The 21547-nt window shown below is 44.3% G+C and overlaps 1 long non-coding RNA gene across 1 annotated transcript; it reads left to right on the top strand.

Annotated features, from left to right (window-relative positions):
• Positions 1–760: 760 nt before the first annotated feature.
• LOC118496456 lies at positions 761–20544 on the top strand. Its single transcript, XR_004899022.1, has 3 exons — positions 761–770; positions 11018–11022; positions 20412–20544. It is a non-coding gene; the product is annotated as an uncharacterized LOC118496456 (long non-coding RNA).
• The last annotated feature ends 1003 nt before the right edge of the window (positions 20545–21547 follow it).

Consider the following 21547-nt stretch of genomic DNA (forward strand, 5'->3'; position numbering starts at 1 on the left):
GTCCAATTGGCTCGAAACTTTTCAGGATTCATGAGTCCAACCCTGAGGACAAATAAAGGCCGATATTTACTTAAAGTCATAGCGCTGAAAAGTTATTAAAAGAAAAACTTTTCGTCAGACGGTGTGGGCGTGGCGGCCATTTTGAGTGTTTAGCGATGAACAAAGAAGTTGTTGTAACTTGAGTGTACGTTGTCGTATCTGCCCGAAATTTCTCACGATTGACAAGGGTCCAGGCCTGAGGACATCTACAAGCCAAAATTGACTTTTGGTCATAGCGCCCCCCGCTGGCAACAGGAAATGCGCCTTATATGACAAACATCATCCGATTTACATGAAACTTAGAATGTGTGGTCTACATGTGATACTGAGCCGCCCCCTATACTTTAACCACGCCCACTTACTCAGGCCACACCCCCTTTTATTACATTTGAACTGTTTAAGGTAGAGTCTTGTGTGAGATGTCGTTGAACTCAGCAGAGACTTTCTTATTCATTGGTGATGGTTTGGCCCGCCCCCTATGCTTAAGCCACGCCCCCACTTCATAAATGGTGATCCATTTAAGGTAGAGTCTTGTGTGAGGTATCAATGAACTCAGCAGAGACTTTCTTTTTAATTGGTAAAGGTTTGGCCCGACCCCTATACTTTGGCCATGCCCCCTGTCTCATGAACTGTATGACGTAGAGTCTTGTGTGAGGTATTATTGAACTCAGCAGGGAGTTCCCTTTTCATTGGTGACGATTTGCAGTGTCTGAGTGTCACGCAAATACACGGTCGCTAGGAGCGGCAAACGCCGGTAACCCCGACGCGCGCAGAGGAGCGAGGGCCCGTCCATCGCTGCTTGCAGCTTTAATTGTATTTTAAGGTTGTACCAGAATAGGTTTACATGGTTTAATTTTCAAAAAACACCATATTTTTGAGCTAATGGTTGCGGTTAGCCTGCTTGTTTCGGCTTGTGACGTAGAAAGCCGTGCCGATTTTGAACAGCTCACCCAGAGACTGAAGGCAGGACACATTCAGAAACCGTATCTCACTCTAAACAGCATGGATGGATTTTTTTCAAAGTTTGTATGTGTGTGGAAGCACCAGAGACACAAAAGACACCCCAAATCCCAGAAAAAGTGTTTTTTTTTTCATAATATGGGCACTTTAAAGGCTATTAGTGGGATTAGGGTTGGGTGGTATCCAAATCTGGATACCGTCAAACCTCCTCCCTATTTTACCGTGGTATACAGTATTACCGTCCATCCATCCATCCATCTTCGTCCGCTTATCCGGTATCGGGTCGCGGGGGTAGCAGCTCCAGCAGGGGACCCCAAACCCTTTTTCCCTTTCCCCACCCCTCCCCACCCCGACTACGCCATTATATCCTGTCCATAAATACTACAAACAGGATTGGTGACAAAGCGCAGCCCTGGCGGAGGCCAACCCTCACCTGAAACGAGTCCGACTTACTGCCGAGAACCCGGACACAGCTCTCGCTTTGGTCATACAGAGATTGGATGGCCCTGTGAAGGGACCCCCTCACCCCATACTCCCGCAGAACCTCCCACAGTATCTCCCGGGGGACCCGGTCATACGCCTTCTCCAGATCCACAAAGTACATGTAGACCGGTTGGGCATACTCCCAGGCTCCCTCCAGGATCCTTGCGAGAGTGAAGATCTGATCCGTTGTTCCACGACCAGGACGGAATCCGCATTGTTCCTCTTCAACCCGAGGTTCAACTATCGGCCGAACCCTCCTTTCCAGCACCTTGGAGTAGACTTTACCGGGGAGGCTGAGAAGTGTGATACCCCTGTAATTGGCACACACCCTCTGGTCCCCCTTTTTGAACAGGGGAACCACCACCACGGTCTGCCACTCCTTAGGCACCGTCCCAGACTTCCACGCAATGTTGAAGAGGCGTGTCAACCAAGACAACCCCTCCACACCCAGAGCTTTAAGCATTTCTGGACGGATCTCATCAATCCCTGGGGCTTTGCCACTGTGGAGTTGTTTAACTACCTCAGCGACTTCCACCAGGGAAAGTGATGACAATCCTCCATCATCCTCTCGCTCTGCCTTTACCATAGAGGGCGTATTAGCTGGATTTAGGAGTTCCTCAAAGTGCTCCTTCCACCGCCCTATTACCTCCTCAGTTGAGGTCAACAGCGTCCCATCCTTACTGTACACAGCTTGGATGGTTCCCCGCTTCCCCCTCCTGAGGTGGCGAACGGTTTTCCAGAAGCACCTTGGTGCCGACCGAAAGTCCTTCTCCATGTCTTCTCCGAACTTCTCCCACACCCGCTGCTTTGCCTCTTTCACGGCAGAGGCTGCAGCCCTTGGGGCCCTTCGGTACCTTGCAACTGCCTCCGGAGTCCTCTGGGATAACATATCCCGGAAAGACTCCTTCTTCAGTCAGACGGCTTCCCTGACCACCGGTGTCCACCACGGCGTTCGAGGGTTACCGCCCCTTGAGGCACCTAAGACCCTAAGACCACAGCTCCCCGCCGCAGCTTCAGCAATGGAAACTTTGAACATTGTCCACTCAGGTTCAATGCCCCCAGCCTCCACAGGGATGCACGAAAAGCTCTGCCGGAGGTGTGAGTTGAAAGTCTGTCAGACAAGGGCCTCTGCCAGACGTTCCCAATTTACCCGCACTACCCGTTTGGGCTTACCAGGTCTGTCCAGAGTCATTCCCCACCCCCTGACCCAACTCGCCACCAGATGGTGATCAGTTGACAGCTCCGCCCCTCTCTTCACCCGAGTTTCCAAAATATACGGCCTCAGATCAGATGAAACGATTATAAAATTGATCATTGATCTTTGGCCTAGGGTGCTCTGGTACCAAGTACACTTATAAGCATCCCTATGTTCGAACATGGTGTTTGTTATAGACAATCCATGACTAGCACAGAAGTCCAACAACAAACAACCACTCTGGTTTAGATCAGGGAGGCCGTTCCTCCCAATCACGCCTCTCCATGTATCTCCATCATTGCCCACGTGTGCGTTGACGTCCCCCAGCAGAACTATGGAGTCCCCCAGTGGAGCCCCATACAGGACTCCATTCAAGGTCTCCAAGAAGGCGGAATACTCCGAGCTCTTGTTTGGTGCATACGCACAAACAGTCAGAGTTTTCCCCCCCACAACCCGCAGGCGTAGGGAGGCGACCCTCTCATCCATCGGGGTAAACTCCAATGTAGCGGCGCTCAGCCGGGGGCTTGTGAGTATCCCCACACCTGCCCGGCGCCTCACGCCCTGGGCAACTCCGGAGAAGAAAAGAGTCCAAGCCCTATCTAGGAGTATGGTTCCAGTATGGTGCGTAGCGGTAAGCCCCACCAGATCCACAAGTTCCGGCTCCTTCCCCCACAGAGAGGTGACGTTCCACGTCCCCAGAGCCAGCCTCTGCCGCCCGGGTCTGGTCCGTCGAGGCCCCTGACCTTCACTGCCACCCATGTGGCAGCGCACCCGACCCAAGCGGTTCCTCCCACAGGTGGTGGGCCCATGGGTTGGAGAGAGAGGTGCCACGTAGCTTTTTCGGGCTGTGCCCGGCCGGGCTCCGTGGCAAACCCGGCCACCAGGCGCTCGCAGGGTCACTCTATCTCTACCTCGTTTTTTCATAGGGTTTTTGAACCATTCTTTGTCTGGCCCCTCACCTGAGACCATTTTGCCTTGGGAGACCCTACCAGGAGCACAAAGCTCCAGACAACACAGCCCTCAGGTTCATAGGGACACACAAACCTCTCCACCACGATAAGGTGATGGTTCCCGGAGAGGACGGTATTACCGTGACTAATTAAAAATTATGACGTAAGGCTCAGACGGCGTCACCAAACAGTTGGCTTGTGCACCATTCAGAAACTGAATAGGCTACCAAACACTAATACTGAAACAATAATAACATAACAACAACTTACAAAAAACTACTTTCTCCTCCACAATGTCACGTGATGACAACCACACATAGTTATATTTTGTGGAGTGCAAGCGGGGCAGACGTGTGCTGGAGGGGCAGCAGCGCGTGGACAAACTGTTGCCGGTTGGCGAGGAAAATCCTGTCTGCCTCCACAGCCAGCGCACGGGTGCTGGAAGTTCTCCATTAACTCGGACGGCTTGCTGTCGCCAAGGCCGTTCAGGGACAGCAGGCAGTGGGTCTGCTTTCTCCAGCTCCGACAGTTCAAAGAGTTCCAACAGGAATGTTTTGAGTGCGTCGTACTTTCCGTTAGCCGGAGGAGCCTCTAACAGCGCCATAGCCCTGGCTGTTGTTGAGGCATCTAAGACCGATACCATGTGGAAATACTTTGTAACGTCCAGTGTTATTCCTCTCAGCTGGAACTGGGCCTCGATGTGCTAAAACCACGGCCGTGGGTTGTGCTGCCAAAAGTCCGGTAACTTGATGGTGGCCGCGTAGATAGCACAGACATTAGCTGCGCCGCTAGCAGCGGCCAGTGCCGCCGCAGCAACAGCATTTTTACCACTGTCGTTGTTTGACATAATTCAGCCCCGGAACTCGTATATCATAACACCTCTCCCTTAAAGCTACAGTACCTTGGTGAATGTCTCTTTCAGTCTTACCTGTGGGTCACCACAATTTAATATTTAATCCTTGTCTCCTATAGAAGTGCATTGCATTTTTTTTAATGACGGTATTGAAACTGATACCGTTGCTATTTTTAGACCTCGTGGTATACCGTATTACCGCCCAACCCTAAGTGGGATAAGGGTTTTGAGTTTGAGGGGTTTTTGTAGTTCATTGATTCATTCATTCAGGGGCATTCATTCATTCGTTGGTGGAAATTGGGGTCAGAAGCAGCCCTGCCACCACAGCCCCAAAACAATTACAATGGAAATGTAACTATAAACAGCAAAGCAGCAGAATTCCCTGGATTCACAGTTCAACTGCAAGCTGGTAATCACTTTGAGCTTTGTTAACCAACAGGTAGGGTACAGCATCTGCAGCAGTGAAGAACACCACGTTTTACTTTCTCTTTCTCTCTTTTGCAACAAAACTGGAAATATTTGAGCAACAAAACTAAACGGAAGAAAAAAAAGACTTCAAAAACAACAATAATGTGTCAATAAACCTCGAAAGAAAAAATGAGAAAAGTGTCAAAAGTTGAAAACAACAAATGTAAAAGAGGCAACATCGTCAAAATAAGTGACAAAAACTTTAAAAAGCTGACCATTGCTAAAAAAGACAAAATGTTGGGAAAAAAGCCAAAAATGTTGGAAATATCTAAAAATATCCATGCGGAAAAACAACAACAGAAACAGCTGAAATCTTCCCTATGGCATTATTAATCCTGCACGCAAAGCTCATTAACTGACATAACAAACATCAAATAACAGCAAAGTCTGTAAGTGTGCTTGTGTGTCAGTGTAAGTGTCAGTGTGTGTGTGTGTGTGTCCTGCAGCATTCATCCTGTTCAGACTGCTGGCATCTCCTGACGTTAAAGCTGAACAATAGAAACGTCTCTATCTTTTTGTATCAGCTTATATTTTCATTCCGATCACTCCTCCGTCACGTAGCTTCCTTGTAAGATTACTATCTATCTTGTGTGTGTGTGTGTCTGTCTGTCTGTCTGTCTATGTGTGTTCAAGTTAAGCTGTTTTTTTTTTTAAATACAAACTTCTTCCTTAAACTCCTGCCAAGAACACTATCAGTCTTTTGCAGCTGTGGTTTCGACAGAAGTGAACACGCTCTTTCCCACGGTTGTTAAAACTTGCACAAGAACTGATTTTTATCAAACAAGTATCCCAGGCTGTACTTGCTGTATTTCTTGTGGTTAAATATTAAACACTGCATTACAACACGGTTGTTATGTTTCAGGTCTCTGTAAGTAAAGTTAAAGGTTAGTTTAGTCTTTTTGAATCTGCGCCCTATGACTGATGGGAACAACAATCTCTCTGAAGTTGCTCCAGTATTAAAATCAATTTTATTTCTAGGGGTGGGAATCTCCTGGCACCTCACGATTCGATTCAATTCCGATTCAGAGGCCAATGATTCAATTCTAAACCGATTATCGATGCATCTCGATGCAACAATTTTTTAATGTACATTTTCATGCGTGATTTAAAAAAATATACATATAAATCTGAGTTTGCTACTCAGAGTTTGCTAATCACTTCCTAGACAAAACAGCTAGACAAAGTTTCGATTTTGACATATACAATATTTGTCATACACAAGTTTTAATGAAATATTTTGTCTACTGAGGTTTTTGTTTGGTAGTCGTTCCATGCTTAAGCCTTAAACATGCTTATGAAAGTCACCTTCTCTCCCAGTAATCGTCCATGTCAGAGGCTCATGACTCTGCTCTCTGTCTGTCTGTCTGTCTGTCTGTCTGTGTGTCCTGCAGCATTCATCCTGTTCAGACTGCTGGCGTCTCCTGACGTTAAAGCTGAACAATAGAAACATCTCTATCTTTTTCTATCAGCTTGTATTTTCATTCCGATCACTCCTCCGTCACGTAGCTTCCTTGTAAGATTACTATCTGTCTTGTGTGTGTGTGTGTGTGTGTGTGTGTGTGTGTGTGTGTGTGTGTGTGTGTGTGTGTGTTCAAGATAAACTGTAAAAATACAAACTTCTTCCTTAAACTCCTGCCAAGAACACTGTCAGTTCTTTCTGTCATGATTGTTAAAACTTGCACAAGAACTGATTTTTATCAAACAAGTATCCCGGGCTGTACTTGCTGTATTTCTTGTGGTTAAATATTAAACACTGCATTACAACACGGTTGTTATGTTTCAGGTCTCTATAAGTAAAGTTAAAGGTGCTGCTCAAGCAGAAAGACAGGGTCAGGGAGAGATAGAGATAGATTCGTTAGGCATTGAAGAAAGAGTAGGAGAGGAGGACGGCATCTTTGTGTGTCCCATTGTTTTTACGTTCATATGCGTAGGCGGTGCGCAACAACAGTTAGGCGCTGCGCCTAAGCCGTATAATAGCAAGGAAAACCCTGCATTTAGCTAATAAGCATTCAGCCCACCAATTTCTTCTACCTGCCCACCCTAATATAGCAGGGTAGAACCGGCCCTGGTGTTGAATCTACTCCGAAGCAGCAATGCAGGACATGTGAGTGCAGCCTAAAGCAGCCTTTAGAAACTTCACTAGTGTGGTGAACCAGGGGCTTCGTCTTAGAGCTACGCTTCCTTCGGACTAACAACAAAAGCTTGTTAACTACTAACAATAACCCACATATATTTAGTCTACAGTCACTGAAGACAAACAAAATCAACATATCCTTAAATTTGAGGAACCGTCTTCTTAAAATTGTTGCTGAATCATTTTCAGTGTTGGAATTTGCCACGTTTAAGGCGAGACACTACAGGTGAATAGGCTAAAATTTTTAAATAATAGATATCTCCATGAAACTTCCTCAGTTGATTACTTACACAAGTATATAAAAAATGTATTACAAGTTTTTGAAATGTTTATGTTTAATTATGCGAATTAGGCATTTTCTCATTAAATATGCGCGATTTTGCATATATTTCCGGTAGATAGATCTGAACATATGATAAAGCCAGGTGCAAAATTCTTTTTTCATTTAGTTTACACACAAGATGAAAACAAAATTACAGAGGGATTTCAGGATATCTGCTTTCATTACCTAGGAAATCAAAATATACTGTCCATAGCCCTAAAAAATCGATTTTCGCCATGTTTTTTTGCTTAAAATGACACATAAATCAGGCCAGGAATGATTTATTAACAAATCCCTCTGTAAATATCTTCAGAATACTACCAAGTGTATAACTGGAAGGTTTGGTGTACATAGGTGCTACATAGGCTGAGATGTTTCTACTGGAGAATGACAAAAAACTCATTTTGAGAAAACGGCATTTAAAGATTTAAATAGTGGAATTTAATACATTTCTATTGGAAAACATTGCTCAAAAACAGAATAAATGCTCAGGCCCTTAGTAATAATAATATAAAATATTTCAAGCTCATGAAAACTGATTATTTAATAACATGGCAGGCATATAAGGCCTACAAGTGCAGTAAATCAATTAATTAACATTAGCGTATTGTGTACAAAGTTGCCGACAAAACCCACGCTAGACAGAAAAACTTGTATGGACACAGAACAAGACCAACAGTAGCTGTCACAGCTTTCTAAATTCTAATTGTCCATTCCAGCACCATATGTAGGTCCCTCTGACATCTCTTGCTGGTGCCTTTTCACTTTCCTGTCTGTGCTCACAAGTTTTCGCTTGCGTTTTGCACTTGCAGACTGAATGGCGTTTGCTTTGGACACCCTGAGCAGGTCTGCCTGCTTGATGGTGTTCACTGTAACAAGTGTGCTCTCCAGCCATAGGTTTGCCATCACATTAAGCATAGCTGAGGCACCCTCATTAAAAGAGGAGATGGCCATGCTTGCCGCTGCCTCAACCCTGTTCTTGCCTACAAAAACTGTTTTGGGCCAGCGGGCCCATATCACTGAATTGAGGCACTCATTGGCATTTTGTGTGCCACCATGCTGCATTCTTTGCAGCAAGCTGTCGCTTGACATGCGGTGATAGATAGGGAGAAGTTTCTGGCCCACCTCGTGGGATAGGTAATTTGCAGCATGTCGTGTGTGGCTTTCGGGGGTCTCATCTTTGTCTTCTGCCCTCCGATACCAACACCAAGATGGATGGCACCTAGTATGCAATGGTGTTTCATCTTTTGACATGCAGTGGAGAAGACCTGCCCATATATCTGCTTTCATTGCATCCAGTGACCCCTGGTTATTCAAAATTGCCCCCCTGTAATAATTTTGCAGTTTTTGCAGCTCGGCACTAAATTTTCTGAGCACTGTGCCCATTCTCTTGTGAGCATGGTTTATACACTCCAACTTTACAATTTCATGCCCAGGGTATGGGTTCACTGACAGTACTTCCTTAAAAGCAGAGCTATCCCCATCTGATAGCATCTCAGTATACCGCAGCTGGTGGCGACTGACTGATCTGGCCCACATTCTCTTTGCTGCCTCCTGCTCCATTGCCTTACTAGACCCTGTGAAATTCTTTGCACAGTCAGTGTGCATCTCCCTCCAGCTGTCAAATTCCTCCACAGTAATCTTCCCCTCATTCTTGGCACTTTGCTTTAGGACACAAGCATGACAGTAAGATGATAAGACCTCAAAGTCAATGACCAGTCCTGTAAGAATGTCAATACAAACACCAATGCCATAATGGGAAGTGAAGCTTCTTTTTTGCCAGGTGCCATCAAAAGAGACACCAATGTTAATTACAGCATCAGCATCCTCCCTCAGCAACTCTGCAAACTCTGGATCAACGTCTGCATAGGCCTGCCTGATCTGCTCCCTTGTCTTGTGCAGGGACTCCAATCCTCTCTCAATTTCCGCCACTAAAATAAAAATGCATGTTGTGTCAAGGACTGTTACTTTTTTGTTTTTTGTTTATTTTCACTTGAGTGGCAAAAACCTGATTTCTTTTGGCAAGGACCAGGGAGTAGACCATGCAGTCATAGCAGCAAATTGGACAAGCAAACCGTAAATGACTATAAAGAATAAGGCCATCCTATAATGTTATACTATTACAACAGATCCATAATTGTGCGTGCAGGTGTGTGTGTGCGTTGGTGTGTCAACCTGACTACAAGAGCGTGGACTCGACTGCACCACTGAAGCTTGAAGTGTGTGTCTGTGTGTGTATGTGTGTGTGTGTGTGTGTGTGTGTACAAGCATGCATGATGTCCCCTCTTTATCTCTCTCTCTCTAATTGATAAAATAAATATATATTTTTCAATGTCCATAAGTTGATAAGGTTCCATTATTTCAATTGTTTTTGCCACTGAACTGAAAACTCAAAAGTTGTACTGCAAAAGTAAAACTGACCAATACAACACAATGAATGCGATGACATTTTATTCTACTGTTACAAATCCATCCTTGTTCCATCCATGAAAATATGTTCACTGTTACAACAACACTATGATAAAATGTAACAGGTCATTAGACCTCCAAAATCAACATCAGCTGTCCCATCCCTGTTTCCATAGCCTACCTGTCACTCTCTTGTCATGCCTCTGGTATGTTTTCAGGTGAAGGGAAGGGATCCCCAACACCTTGCTGACCTTCCTCAGTGCAGCATATCCCATCCCTAATTCATGGGCCAAAAGCACCATGCGGACATTCACATCAAAAGCAACATCACCTCTCGTCTCGCTTTGCAGCCGTGTGGATGTGTAGACACTTCGCCTATACCCACTCTCTCCTTTGCAATTACTGCACTCAAGAAGTAGACTGCTACAAAAGCCATGGTTCACTGGATCAGTGTTAATAACTAGATCCGATGCAGCACAATTAGGGCACAACAGATCACTTATTAATTCATTCAGACGTGCGACATGCATTATCAGCCACTGCTGTGTCGCACAGTCAGTGTCACTGTCATCAAACCCCCCCCGGTTTCCCATTGACAGCTTACGGTCAGATGGGCTGCTTCCTGATGGTTTTTCAGCTAATCCATCCGATTGCTTTTCCTTTTCACATCTTGCAAAGCGCAATTGCTGCTTTCTTTTCCTTGACAGTTGCGGTGTTTGCGGCATTTTCGGAGGACCCGCGGAGGTCCCACCACGTGATGCGCCCGAGCGAATCACGTTCACAGAAACCAGCAGTAGCCAATGAGATTTCGTCATTAGCTTTAAACCCCCCTTTGGACATTGATGATTGGTTACTGATAGAAAGGAAATGCCCATATTTGGGTTACATAGCGTTGTGCTGGAGACTCAGAGCTTTACAACGATACCGGTCATGACAGACTTCAGTAAACAGGCGAAACTCGGCATGTCGCGTTAGAATGCTAACTTCTTGGTAAATTCGGGAGAAACTTACTGCCGTAAGTAAACAAAATGTAATAAAATAAACATCTTAATGTATGTTTTCAACGTTTTCTTTATAGCAGCTTGAAAGAACACATATTGAAGGAGTAAACTAGCCCAAAATCTCAAAATTGACCACTGCATGTTTTGCTTTTTCAACTTAGACATCCTGCCGCTAGCTCGTCCTGCTGGCTGCAAGCTGCTAGCTGCCGTCAGGGAGTGTGTTCAGCCAGGCTTCTGTGGTAATAATCACGCATCAGTTCCGTGTACATTTGTAGCTCCTCTGGAGGACATCCGCCAGACCAGCGGGCGCTCGTTGTATTGTTGTCAGCCGCGGCAGGCGAGGAAGGTGGGGAGGAAGGAGAAGCAAGGACGCCGGTCGGGCCTGCTAGCCCGGCTAAGGAAACTACCACACAAATTGCCACTGCCAAGACTCCTACTCACCAACGCCAGATCAATGTCACACACAATAGATGAGCTACAAATACACACGGAACTGATGCGTGATTATTACCACAGAAGCCTGGCTGAACCATGGATGTATTAAGAGAACACTCCCGGATGGCAGCTAGCAGGGCGAGCTAACGGCAGGATGTCTGAGTTGAAAACGCATCTTGTTGTCACGTAAGAGCCCTGTTCATGTTGCACAGACATTATAATTGCATTTTGTGTCTGTTAAGAAGTACAAAGGCACGCTTTAGAATATGCCTCCAAAACTGCCGTTTTAGCTAACTGGGATCTATGGGCATTAGCTGCAGCATCTCCAGTTTGCTAGGGTTAGGGTTAGGTTCGATTTTTTGCAATCGCCAGACCTCATCAATTTATAGCAATCAAGATTAACGTAAAAATTGCCCGGAGTTCTCCTTTAAGTAGGATTCAAACCAGACCAGAAAATGAAATAAAAATAAGATAAGCCTCAGGTATAATTGTCAGTCTTTACAGCACTCGGGCTGAAAGTTAGAATGCAGAAACATGAAATACCAGGTTTTTTTACCACGTAAAGAGATTTGAAAAGACACTCTGTACTGTTGATTCTGTCTCTCTGTGTCTGTGTTAACATCTCTCTCTCTCTGTTTCCTGTTTCCTGCAGATGTGCAGCAGCTGTCAGTGGTTAAAGAAGAGGTTCCCCCTGAGCTGCAGGAGTGTAGCTCCAGTGTGGATCAGCAGGAGCCAGAGCCCCCCCCCACACATTAAAGAGGAACAGGAGGAACTGTGGAGCAGTCAGGAAGGAGAGCAGCATCAAGGGCTGGATGAGGCTGATATCACCAAGTTCCCATTCACTCCTGTCCCTGTGAAGAGTGAAGATGATGAAGAGGAAGCTCAGTCCTCACAGATTCATCAAAGACAAACTCAGCACATGGAAACAGAAGCTGATGGAGAGGACTGTGGAGGACCAGAACCAGCCAGGAACTCACATCCACATGCACTTTTACAACCAGAGACTGAAGACCAGACTGGAGACTCTTCTGAACCTGAGACTGATGACAGTGCTGATTGGAAGGAGACCAGAGAACCTCAGTCAGCTTTAAACTCTCTTAAACATGATTCAAGACGTAAGAAAACATTCAGCTGCTCGGAGTGTGGGAAAAGATGTGGCTTCAAATCACATCTGAAGAGACACATGATAATCCACACACGAGAAAAACCTTTCAGCTGCTCTGAGTGTCAGAGGAAATTTGGCCGCAAGTCAGATCTGGAAGATCACATGATAACTCACACAGGAGAAAAACCTTTCAGCTGCAGTGTTTGTAATACATCTTTTACACAGAGAGGAAGTTTACAGAAACACATGAGAATCCACACAGGAGAAAAACCTTTTAGCTGCTCTGAGTGTGGTAGAGCTTTCACTGAACGTGGAACCCTGAAGACCCACATGATGACTCATTCTGGAGAAAAACTATTCAGCTGCTCAGTCTGTAAGAAATATTTTACACAGAATGGAACTTTACAAAAACACATGAGAATCCACACAGGAGAGAAGCCTTTTAGCTGCTCTGAGTGTGGTAAAGCTTTCACTGATAGTGGAACCCTGAAGAGACACATGATATCTCACACAGGAGAAAAACCTTTCAGCTGCTCAGTCTGTAAGAAATCTTTTATACAGAGTGGAGATTTACAGTCACACATGGTAGTCCACACAGGAGAGAAAAGATTCAGCTGCAGTGTTTGTAACAAAAGATTTGCCTGGCGTTCTCATGTCAAAACACACAAATGTGTTGGTCAGATGGAAACAGAAGCTGATGGAGAGGACTGTGGAGGACCAGAACCAGCCAGGAACTCACATCCACTTTTACAACCAGAGACTGAAGACCAGACTGGAGACTCTTGATCCTGAGACTAATGGAAGGAGTTGAACTGAACAGAGAAAACAACATTTTATACGAGCAACATTATTTTTGGGGCTATTTTACAACTTATTTATGGAATTAAATCAGCATTGATAAAATTAATCATGAATTTACTTAACTAAGTTCCTGTGGCTTTCAAGGTTCAGTGATTCAATGGTTATGTGAGTACTTAAGTAATCGTAAACACAATCAAAAGTTCTCTTTTCACAAAGCAAACATTTTGAGTGGGGTCCCACTGGGGTCAATCATAGGCCCTCTTATCTATGTACGACATAGTTTGCTTTTCTTTTTGCACAGGATATGATAAATGTGCAGCTCAGTAGTGTGTGTGAGAGCATTTTACCCGTGCGTGTGTAAGGTAATTTGGGAATAATGTCCCTGATGGTGCCTCATACAAACTCAGTCATTTCCACCAGCTGACAGTTTGTAACATAGAAACTAGGGGTGCACGATATATCGACTCAATATCGTTATCGCGATATCACGTTGCGCGATATTATACCGAAAGTCTCGCGATAATTACGCGATATTTTGTTTGCGTTGCATCCCGCCCGACATGTACCCAAAGAGTATAGAAGCAACAAGAGGTGAAACTCAATAGAACGTTGTGTTACATTCAGTCCAAGATGGCGGAGCTGCACTCAATAGAATGTGCCTTTGCAAGCTGCAGCACAACGTTCCATTGAGTTTCGCCTCTTGTTACGTCTATACTCTTTGATGCACCTCTCGAAAAATACACATCACTTGGTAGCGTTGTATTTCCCCCGACTCATTTCCTGGTTCTCCTTCTCCATAAACAACATGAAATCAAGGAGAGGGTTAACTTTTCCTGCTCCAGATTTCCCACCGTGGTCAGAAAGAACAGGGGAGACACTTTGTTTCTCTCACTAACACTCTAGAGTCACTACTCGATCCGAAGAAAATCGCCGTCACTCTCTCACTTCTTCCTCGCTCTACCACACACACCCACATGCTGGCTCGACGCACACACCAGAGCACGTATAAACATCAGCTGCGTGGAGCCTCCGCAGAACCATAAAACGAAGCGAAAGAAAAAAAAGGAGCTAAAGAGAGAGCGAAGAGTGGAGCAAAAAGAACACAAAAATAAGAAAATTAGTGTTGCTCTGGGAGATGACAAAATAACAGATTGAAAGGAAACTTTAGAGGCCAAAGTAACCCTACAGTCACATTAGCTACAAAAGAGAGCGACATGCACTCGCTTGTGGGCGCTCCTGGGCGTGCCTAGCCCTGGTTGCTTGGCAGCAGTAAACAGAAATTCTCCGGTGCTACCTTAAACCACGTCTTAAAAGTTACTTCAGAGGTATTGTTAAGTCACAAGAACGATGTTTTTGGATTTAAAAGTATTTATTTCTCGATAAAAGTAACACAATATATGAGATTAAATGCCAAACATATCAGATATATACATAAATACGATGTCCTGAAGCGTTGTCCGTCATCTTGAATTATTTTCTTCGACTTGAGCCACTGACATATGTCACGCTGCCCTCACGCTGCCTTCACTCTGATTGGCAGTCGCTAAATGAATGGTAGTGGTCCCTTGTAACTAGAGGTCGACCGATTAATCGCCCGGCCGATTTTTGGTATTTTTTTTACATAATCGGCATCGGCCAATATCAAGCCGATTAATAAGCAGGCACATCTGCGGGCAGCCTAGTGTTAAAAACATGAATAGGCGACATTTTTTACAGTGCGCCTAGACCAGCTGCCTCCAGCCCCTCCCCTCGTGAAGTCTTGCCGTGTGTCTCGCACAGTCACTTCAGGCTCAGACGCTACCGTTAGCAGTAGCATGTTGCTGGTGTTCTTGCCTTGGGATTAACTACTAATAAAACCGTACAAAACACCGCGGCCACACCGCTGTGGAAACTCCCCGAATGTCATTTATCAGAGTCTGGTTGTTACTGTCCATGGCAGTCTCATCCACCCCTATAACGGAGCTAACTGGAGCTAACCGCTAACGGAGCTAGCCGCTAACGGAGCTAATCGTTGCTAACAGAGCCTTCAGTTCTCCGTGCCTGTAGGCTATCCATTAACTGCATCTATGGACTCGAGCACGAATAAAACCATTAATTTTATTAAATTGGCTGGATGAGTTTTAAATTACAACTAAGAGTTGTTTGAATGACAGAAATGTGCTCAGATAAGATCCTAATGAGGTCAACAGGACATGTAACAGTAGGATCCCCAAAACACAGATAAAACACTTCAACAAATGAACAATGATCTAACAAACAAGGTGAACAAGAACTGACTTTAGAGAGCCCTAGTCTTATGTGATTCAACAGGAGTTAGGAGGAAATAGTGTTGAGATTAATAATATGTCACTTTCTGTGAAGCTTGCAGATTTGTATTCTCAGAAGTTTAATAAATGCTGCTAAGTGCACTAAACTTTATTTTTTTCATTTAAAAGTTTGACAAAGGTTTTCTTCTTACCTGTTTCGTTTATTTAATATATTTTTCATACATTATTTATACAATATACAGTATGTTTTTACATTACATTTTTAATTGAAGTATACAAGTGTAGATTGGTGAAGTGTTCAATAAATGTTTTTGTCTGTGTATATTAGTGTTACATTTTATCTTTCAAATAGAGGTTTAAAAACAAGCACATATCAGCCAAATATCGGCCAAAATAAATCGGCAGCATTAATCGGCCAGCGGCTGACCCTGATTTCTAAAGATCGGCATCGGTCAGAGAAAAACCATATCGGTCGACCTCTACTTGTAACTAATGTGACTGTAGGATAATGCCTCCTCCTCGGTAGCTTGGAACTACTTTGGCTTTAAGCCAACAGATGTGCACTGCATTGTTTTTTATACTGTAGTCCAGGGGTCACCAACCTTTTAGAAACTGAGAGCTACTTCATGGGTACCGAGTCATACGAAGGGCTACCAGTTTGATACGCTCTTCTGAAATAACAAATTTGCTCAGTTTGCCTTTAGTTATATATGATTATTAATGATTAATGATAGTTATCTATGTGAAGACACTGATTACGTTAATGATTTCTCACAATAATTATCAACAATGACTTAACAAGGTGGGAAACAGATAATGTCAATATTCAATTTTAATTTTTAGAACAGGCCTGAGGGCTACTCATGTGGTCCTTGGGGGCTACCTGCTGCCCGCGGACACCGTGTTGGTGACCCCTGCTGTAGTGCATGTCCTGTTCTATAGACATGCTCTTTATTTATTTATTTTATACTGTCCAACCAGTAAAACATGTCCTGTTCTGTAGACAGGATATAAAGGTCATATTGGACACATGTACCAGTCCAATATGACTGTCAGTTGAAATGTACCTCTGGAGACTCGACCAGCTCAGTCGCAGCGACACTGGGCTTAATGTTATTGCACTCTGAGTTATTGTTTTTTCACAGCTGTTATTGCACGTGTGGGGTGCCAATGATGTTCTCAATCAATTTGATTTCACTTCACAAGGTCCAGATTCGATTACAATCACGTTAGGGAAAGTTTAGCTTGTATAGAGAAGAGATTTTCAGAGAACTTCTGCTGTAAATTATACAAGCAAGAAGCAACCCTCATATGTTTTATATTGCACCAGGTTCATGTTTACATTAAGAACTGAGTGAGCCCCCAAAAGTTTGTTTTAAAGCACTTTTTACTTCTACGTCCATGGTGAAAATTCAAATATTAAAAGATCAATTTTTCTGGATTTTATTGATTTAATATCAGCTGTGGTTAGCCATTAGCTAGTTCTATTAGCTGACTCAGCCCCGGGTGAGAAGGACCACACCTGGAAAGAAAACCTCCTCCGTTTTGTTTGTGTATTCACGGAAGTCACTAATCACTACCACTAATATATTTAATTTAATGTTATGTATGTTGTACTTCAACTTATGTACTATTTCAGAGATTCTCTGACAATGCATTTAAATATTTGTCTTTCTTCAAAAGTCTATTTTAATCATTTATCTTCCTGTGTTTTTTTTCTCAAATTAGCCTAAAACACTTGCGGACTTTCATTTTGAAGCTCAGAAACTGATCTGCACCAGAAGCTATGGTATTATGGCGCGTTCATGCCTCCTCGGAATGACAGGGGCCGCCCCCGTGATTACGTTGTTTTTCCGACTACCAGCGTTCACATGTCGGGATGCGTGTTCTTCTTCTTCTGTTATATTGGCGTTTGGCATAACAACTTGTTGCATGACTGCCACCAACTTGTTGGGCGTAGCCTAGAGCATCAGGTGTGTGAAAACATGGAGGCCACAAGAGCAGGAGCATACAAACAGCACATCGTCAGGTGTTTGTGTTATCTGCAGGACAACGAACGGGAAAGGTCACGGATAAGGTGGTGTGTTTTGTTTTTTTTTTATATATATATATATACATAGGCCTATTTATGAATAATTTGAAACATGTTATGTCTGTGTATGTTTCTCAGCAGAGGCGTTTGTCCACAATAAATAAGTTTATTGTCATTGAAATATGTTCAGTGAACCAAATTCGCCTACATCAAACGTCAGTTGTCAACAGCGCGTCACCAACTGGGAAACTCGGTTAGCAAAATCTGGCCCGAGTTTCCCACCTCTGATTCCCACAGGAAGGGACGTGAATGATGGCGTCTTCACTCGGAAAAACGTTTTTCCGATATCCATGAACGCACGGTTAGGCATCTTGGAGATGAACTGCGCCTTGCCTGTAAAGTGGATGAGAGCAGGTGGGAGCAGCCGGGGCCGTGACAAAAATCCGCTGTCAAGTCGGTGTGGTGTCTTAAATAGTAATGCTGTGATGCTGTATGAAGAGGAATCCGCCGACACTGTTCTTGATTATAAAAAGGTTTATTACAAGCAAAGATTCAGCATCAATTTTACAAACTCCTGCAGAGAGCTTGGAGAACGACCAACCCAAATTCTTCCAAAAAGTCGTTCTGCCTTTTCTTTGTGTGAACAACGTATATATCCTATGCATTGTATCAACATAGGACGTGATATGTGTGAGTATATGATTCGACGGATAACTGACCAATCAATGCCTGTTATCTGGCACAACTCCAAAAAAGGTATCTTCTGTCTTGGGGGGACCTCTGCTCATGTTAACAATTTCCAGATGTTCTCAGTAAATGTAGAGTAAAGTTCATGCATCCTCCTTATACCAACTCTTAAGTCAAAGTGTATAGAATGTTATAGGTTGTCAATATACCACATCGGACAGTTTCCAGCCGATACCAGCAGCCTTCAGGCTGAACAGGAAGTGACAGAAACACTATGGTCCGATTCCGATTTAATAAAATGTTATCAGACCCATATATCAGCTCCTACACAGTCTCCAGTTGTTTTAGTTATGACAGAGTAGTTGTTAAAATGCTCTACATGTGATCTGTTGCTGATTTTAATTAACAACACACTGTAGATGATCTGTAATCTTAACAGATTGAGTTTCTCTGCCTTCTAAACGTCACTATCAGCCACACAACATGTGTTCTGTACAGAATAAGCCTTTAAATCAAACAAATAGCAGTTAAAATCCCTCCAAATCAAAATCAATAAAAAGTTTATATAAAACGTTATCATGTTGAGTCGTTTGTGAACCAATCAGTTGTTACTGTACAGATCCATTTGTCCGACACGACTGAAGCGTGGTGTCGCAACGTCATACATCCATGGTTGAGGCTCCACGACCTTGACCGGCAGCTGACTGGACGAACGCATGACGTGGGTTTGGCTTCTCGAGAATTTCAACAGAGTGTCATGGCGGCTCGTTGAGAATATGATCTAGTATTTTACGAAAATAGTTCACCGAAACATGTTTCTGAAAACATTTTAAGCGAGAAATAGGCCATACAGTTGGTGAATCTGTCTTCATTCCAGATTGACAAAGGTCAGTTTAAAAGATTTTCATCTACTTCTACTGGATAGTCGCTTCCTGTTCAACGGATTCATTTGCATAAAGATGGGCATCGGCCAGCTTTTGGACGTGCAGCATTTTTTTCAAATGCCGCCTTCCCGGAATGCTTTGCGTGCACGTTGAAGTCGCTTGACGTCACCCATAGGAATAGAGTGGAGTGCGGTGCGACAGAAGCGTCGCACGGACAGGTGGATCTCTACCGTTAGATCAGCTGAGAGGCTGGCATCCCAGCATGCTCTTAGTCCGCCTGGGTCTTGCAGTCGGTGGAGAGCAACTGCGGCGCCTGGCTCTAAAAACTGCGGCCGCCTTGATCTCGTGAGGTTATCGTTGCCCACGTGTGCATGACGTCAGAGCAAGTCGGGATCAAGTCGGACACAAATCTAACCAGCATGCATTGGGCGGCGATCGCCGGTGATCGATTCTGCGCAGATCTGGCTCATCTCGAACAAGCCTACTTACTGCGGCTAACTTCCACTGACTGTATATAAGAATGGACCAACAGATCCCGTTGCTCTGGACCGAGACCAGTGAAGGCCGTTAGAAGCACTTTTCCGGTGAGCGCTGAGCGTTACTGCGCAGCCTCCAACTGAGAGAGACGACGTAAATGTGCCGTGAGCAACGTGTCTGAAAGTTCTAAGTCTTCTGGTAGCTGTGCCAAGAGAAATCTCAATCATTCCCAATCTTGCAGAGACGGAGAGCGTAGGTATATGTAAGGAGATAACATAGGCACAGGCTAATTATTGATCACTAAAATGCTAGTTAACATTAGTAATTACACTTAAACAGCTAATGTGAGACGAAACTGCCTGCGCGCTTCTCCTGTACTATACGGTAATTCCTCTACTATGCGACAGTAAGTTGCGTGGTTATGACACAATCGTTAGCATATTTTTACAAAAACGTCTGCTACGGAGCCATAACGTGAGGTACAAGGTAATGAAGCCTTTTATACATTGTCGTGTTTCTTTAGAAATAAACAATGGACAAATGGAGTCTTTAAACGCTTCAGATGTAAAGTTATTCGCTGTCAAAGTGGCGCCAAAATGAATGGCAGTCAATGGGATGCTAACGGGGGGTGATCGTTTTGTAGCATTAAAATGGCTCCATAGGAGGTTCGCGGTCCGAGGAGAGGCTTACCCCTTTGCTAACTTCACACTTTGAACAAGATGGCGTCTAGCAGAAAGGTGTGTTAGCAGAGTCTCTTTGTTGTGTTGAGAAACAGGTAAAATGTGTAAAGTCCAGATGCTGAGAGCGTTGGTGGAGCAGCGACTAACTGCGGCTGCTGAAGAGATATTTGGTCTGTTTGAAAGAACGATAGCAGAGTACGAGGAGGAACTTTGTCGTTCAAAAGAGGAGAACGAGTGACAACGGGAGCTACTGGACGCTATTTTCAACCCTCAGCTTCGGTTCCACAGAGCAGGTTTGGTCATTAAACCTTCAGTTGATCTTTCTCTCCTTCCTGTCATCTGTTCTCTCAGCAACCATATGACGATAGGACGTATTTATAAAATAAGCATTTGTTCATAAGATCTATTGTAATCTTCGCTCTTTAAGAGAGAAGACACACCAGCCCGATAATCGGGCGTCGGGCCGTCTCGCGAGGTCCGTGACTCGAGTCTGTTCCGTGTGTCCCGTGCCGTTGGCCGTCCGAGGAGCCGTCGGCATTCATTTGGGCCAACCCAACATGTTCAGTCGGGGAAAGGGCAGTCGGGACTCACCCGGAAATGGGGAGCGGATGAGCCGCTCAAAATCTGACGAAAATCTTTTAAACTGACCTTTGTCAATCTGAAATGAAGACAGATTCAGCAACTGCATGGCCTATTTCTCGCTTAAAATGTTTTCAGAAACACATTTCCGTGAACTATTTTAGTACAATATGAGATCGTATTCTGAACAAGCCGCCATGACAGTCTGTCTGTGAATTTCCGGAGAAAAAAGAACCACGTGACGCGTTCGTCCAATCAGCTGCCGGTCTTCATTTTCTGGTAAATAATCAGACTGTTAATGGAAACAATACAGAGCAGCGCCGCCTGCTGCTATGGAGACGTATTACGTTTCGCGCACGCGCAGAGCGTACGCTCAAGTCGGCGTCGCCTCAGTGTGTTCTGAGGCATTTTTTGGACCTCGGGACCCGACTGATCAGTCCGACTGGCTTTTCTGCCGACAGTCGGCCCGTCTGGCTGGTGTGTCAGGGCCTTAACAGGTCTTCGCCAAACCCACCAGACTCCATGTAAATCATCAGTACTTTTATCATCTTAAAACACACTGCATTCAAAGTGGACAGAAACACAATAAAACTACCAAAAGCCGTCTTGGTTCGTCTTTCCACTGTTCCAACAATCACCACTCTGGTTTGGTTGAAATAACCTCTTAATTCATACATTTACATATGGAAATATGCTGGCTCTATACACGCTAAAAGTACTGATTATTTACATGGAGTCTGGTGGGTTTGGTGATGGTGATTTCGGGGCTGTTTCCTACATAAACAA

The sequence above is a fragment of the Sander lucioperca genome, chromosome 12, assembly GCF_008315115.2.
Source record: "Sander lucioperca isolate FBNREF2018 chromosome 12, SLUC_FBN_1.2, whole genome shotgun sequence".
NCBI lineage: Eukaryota > Metazoa > Chordata > Actinopteri > Perciformes > Percidae > Sander > Sander lucioperca.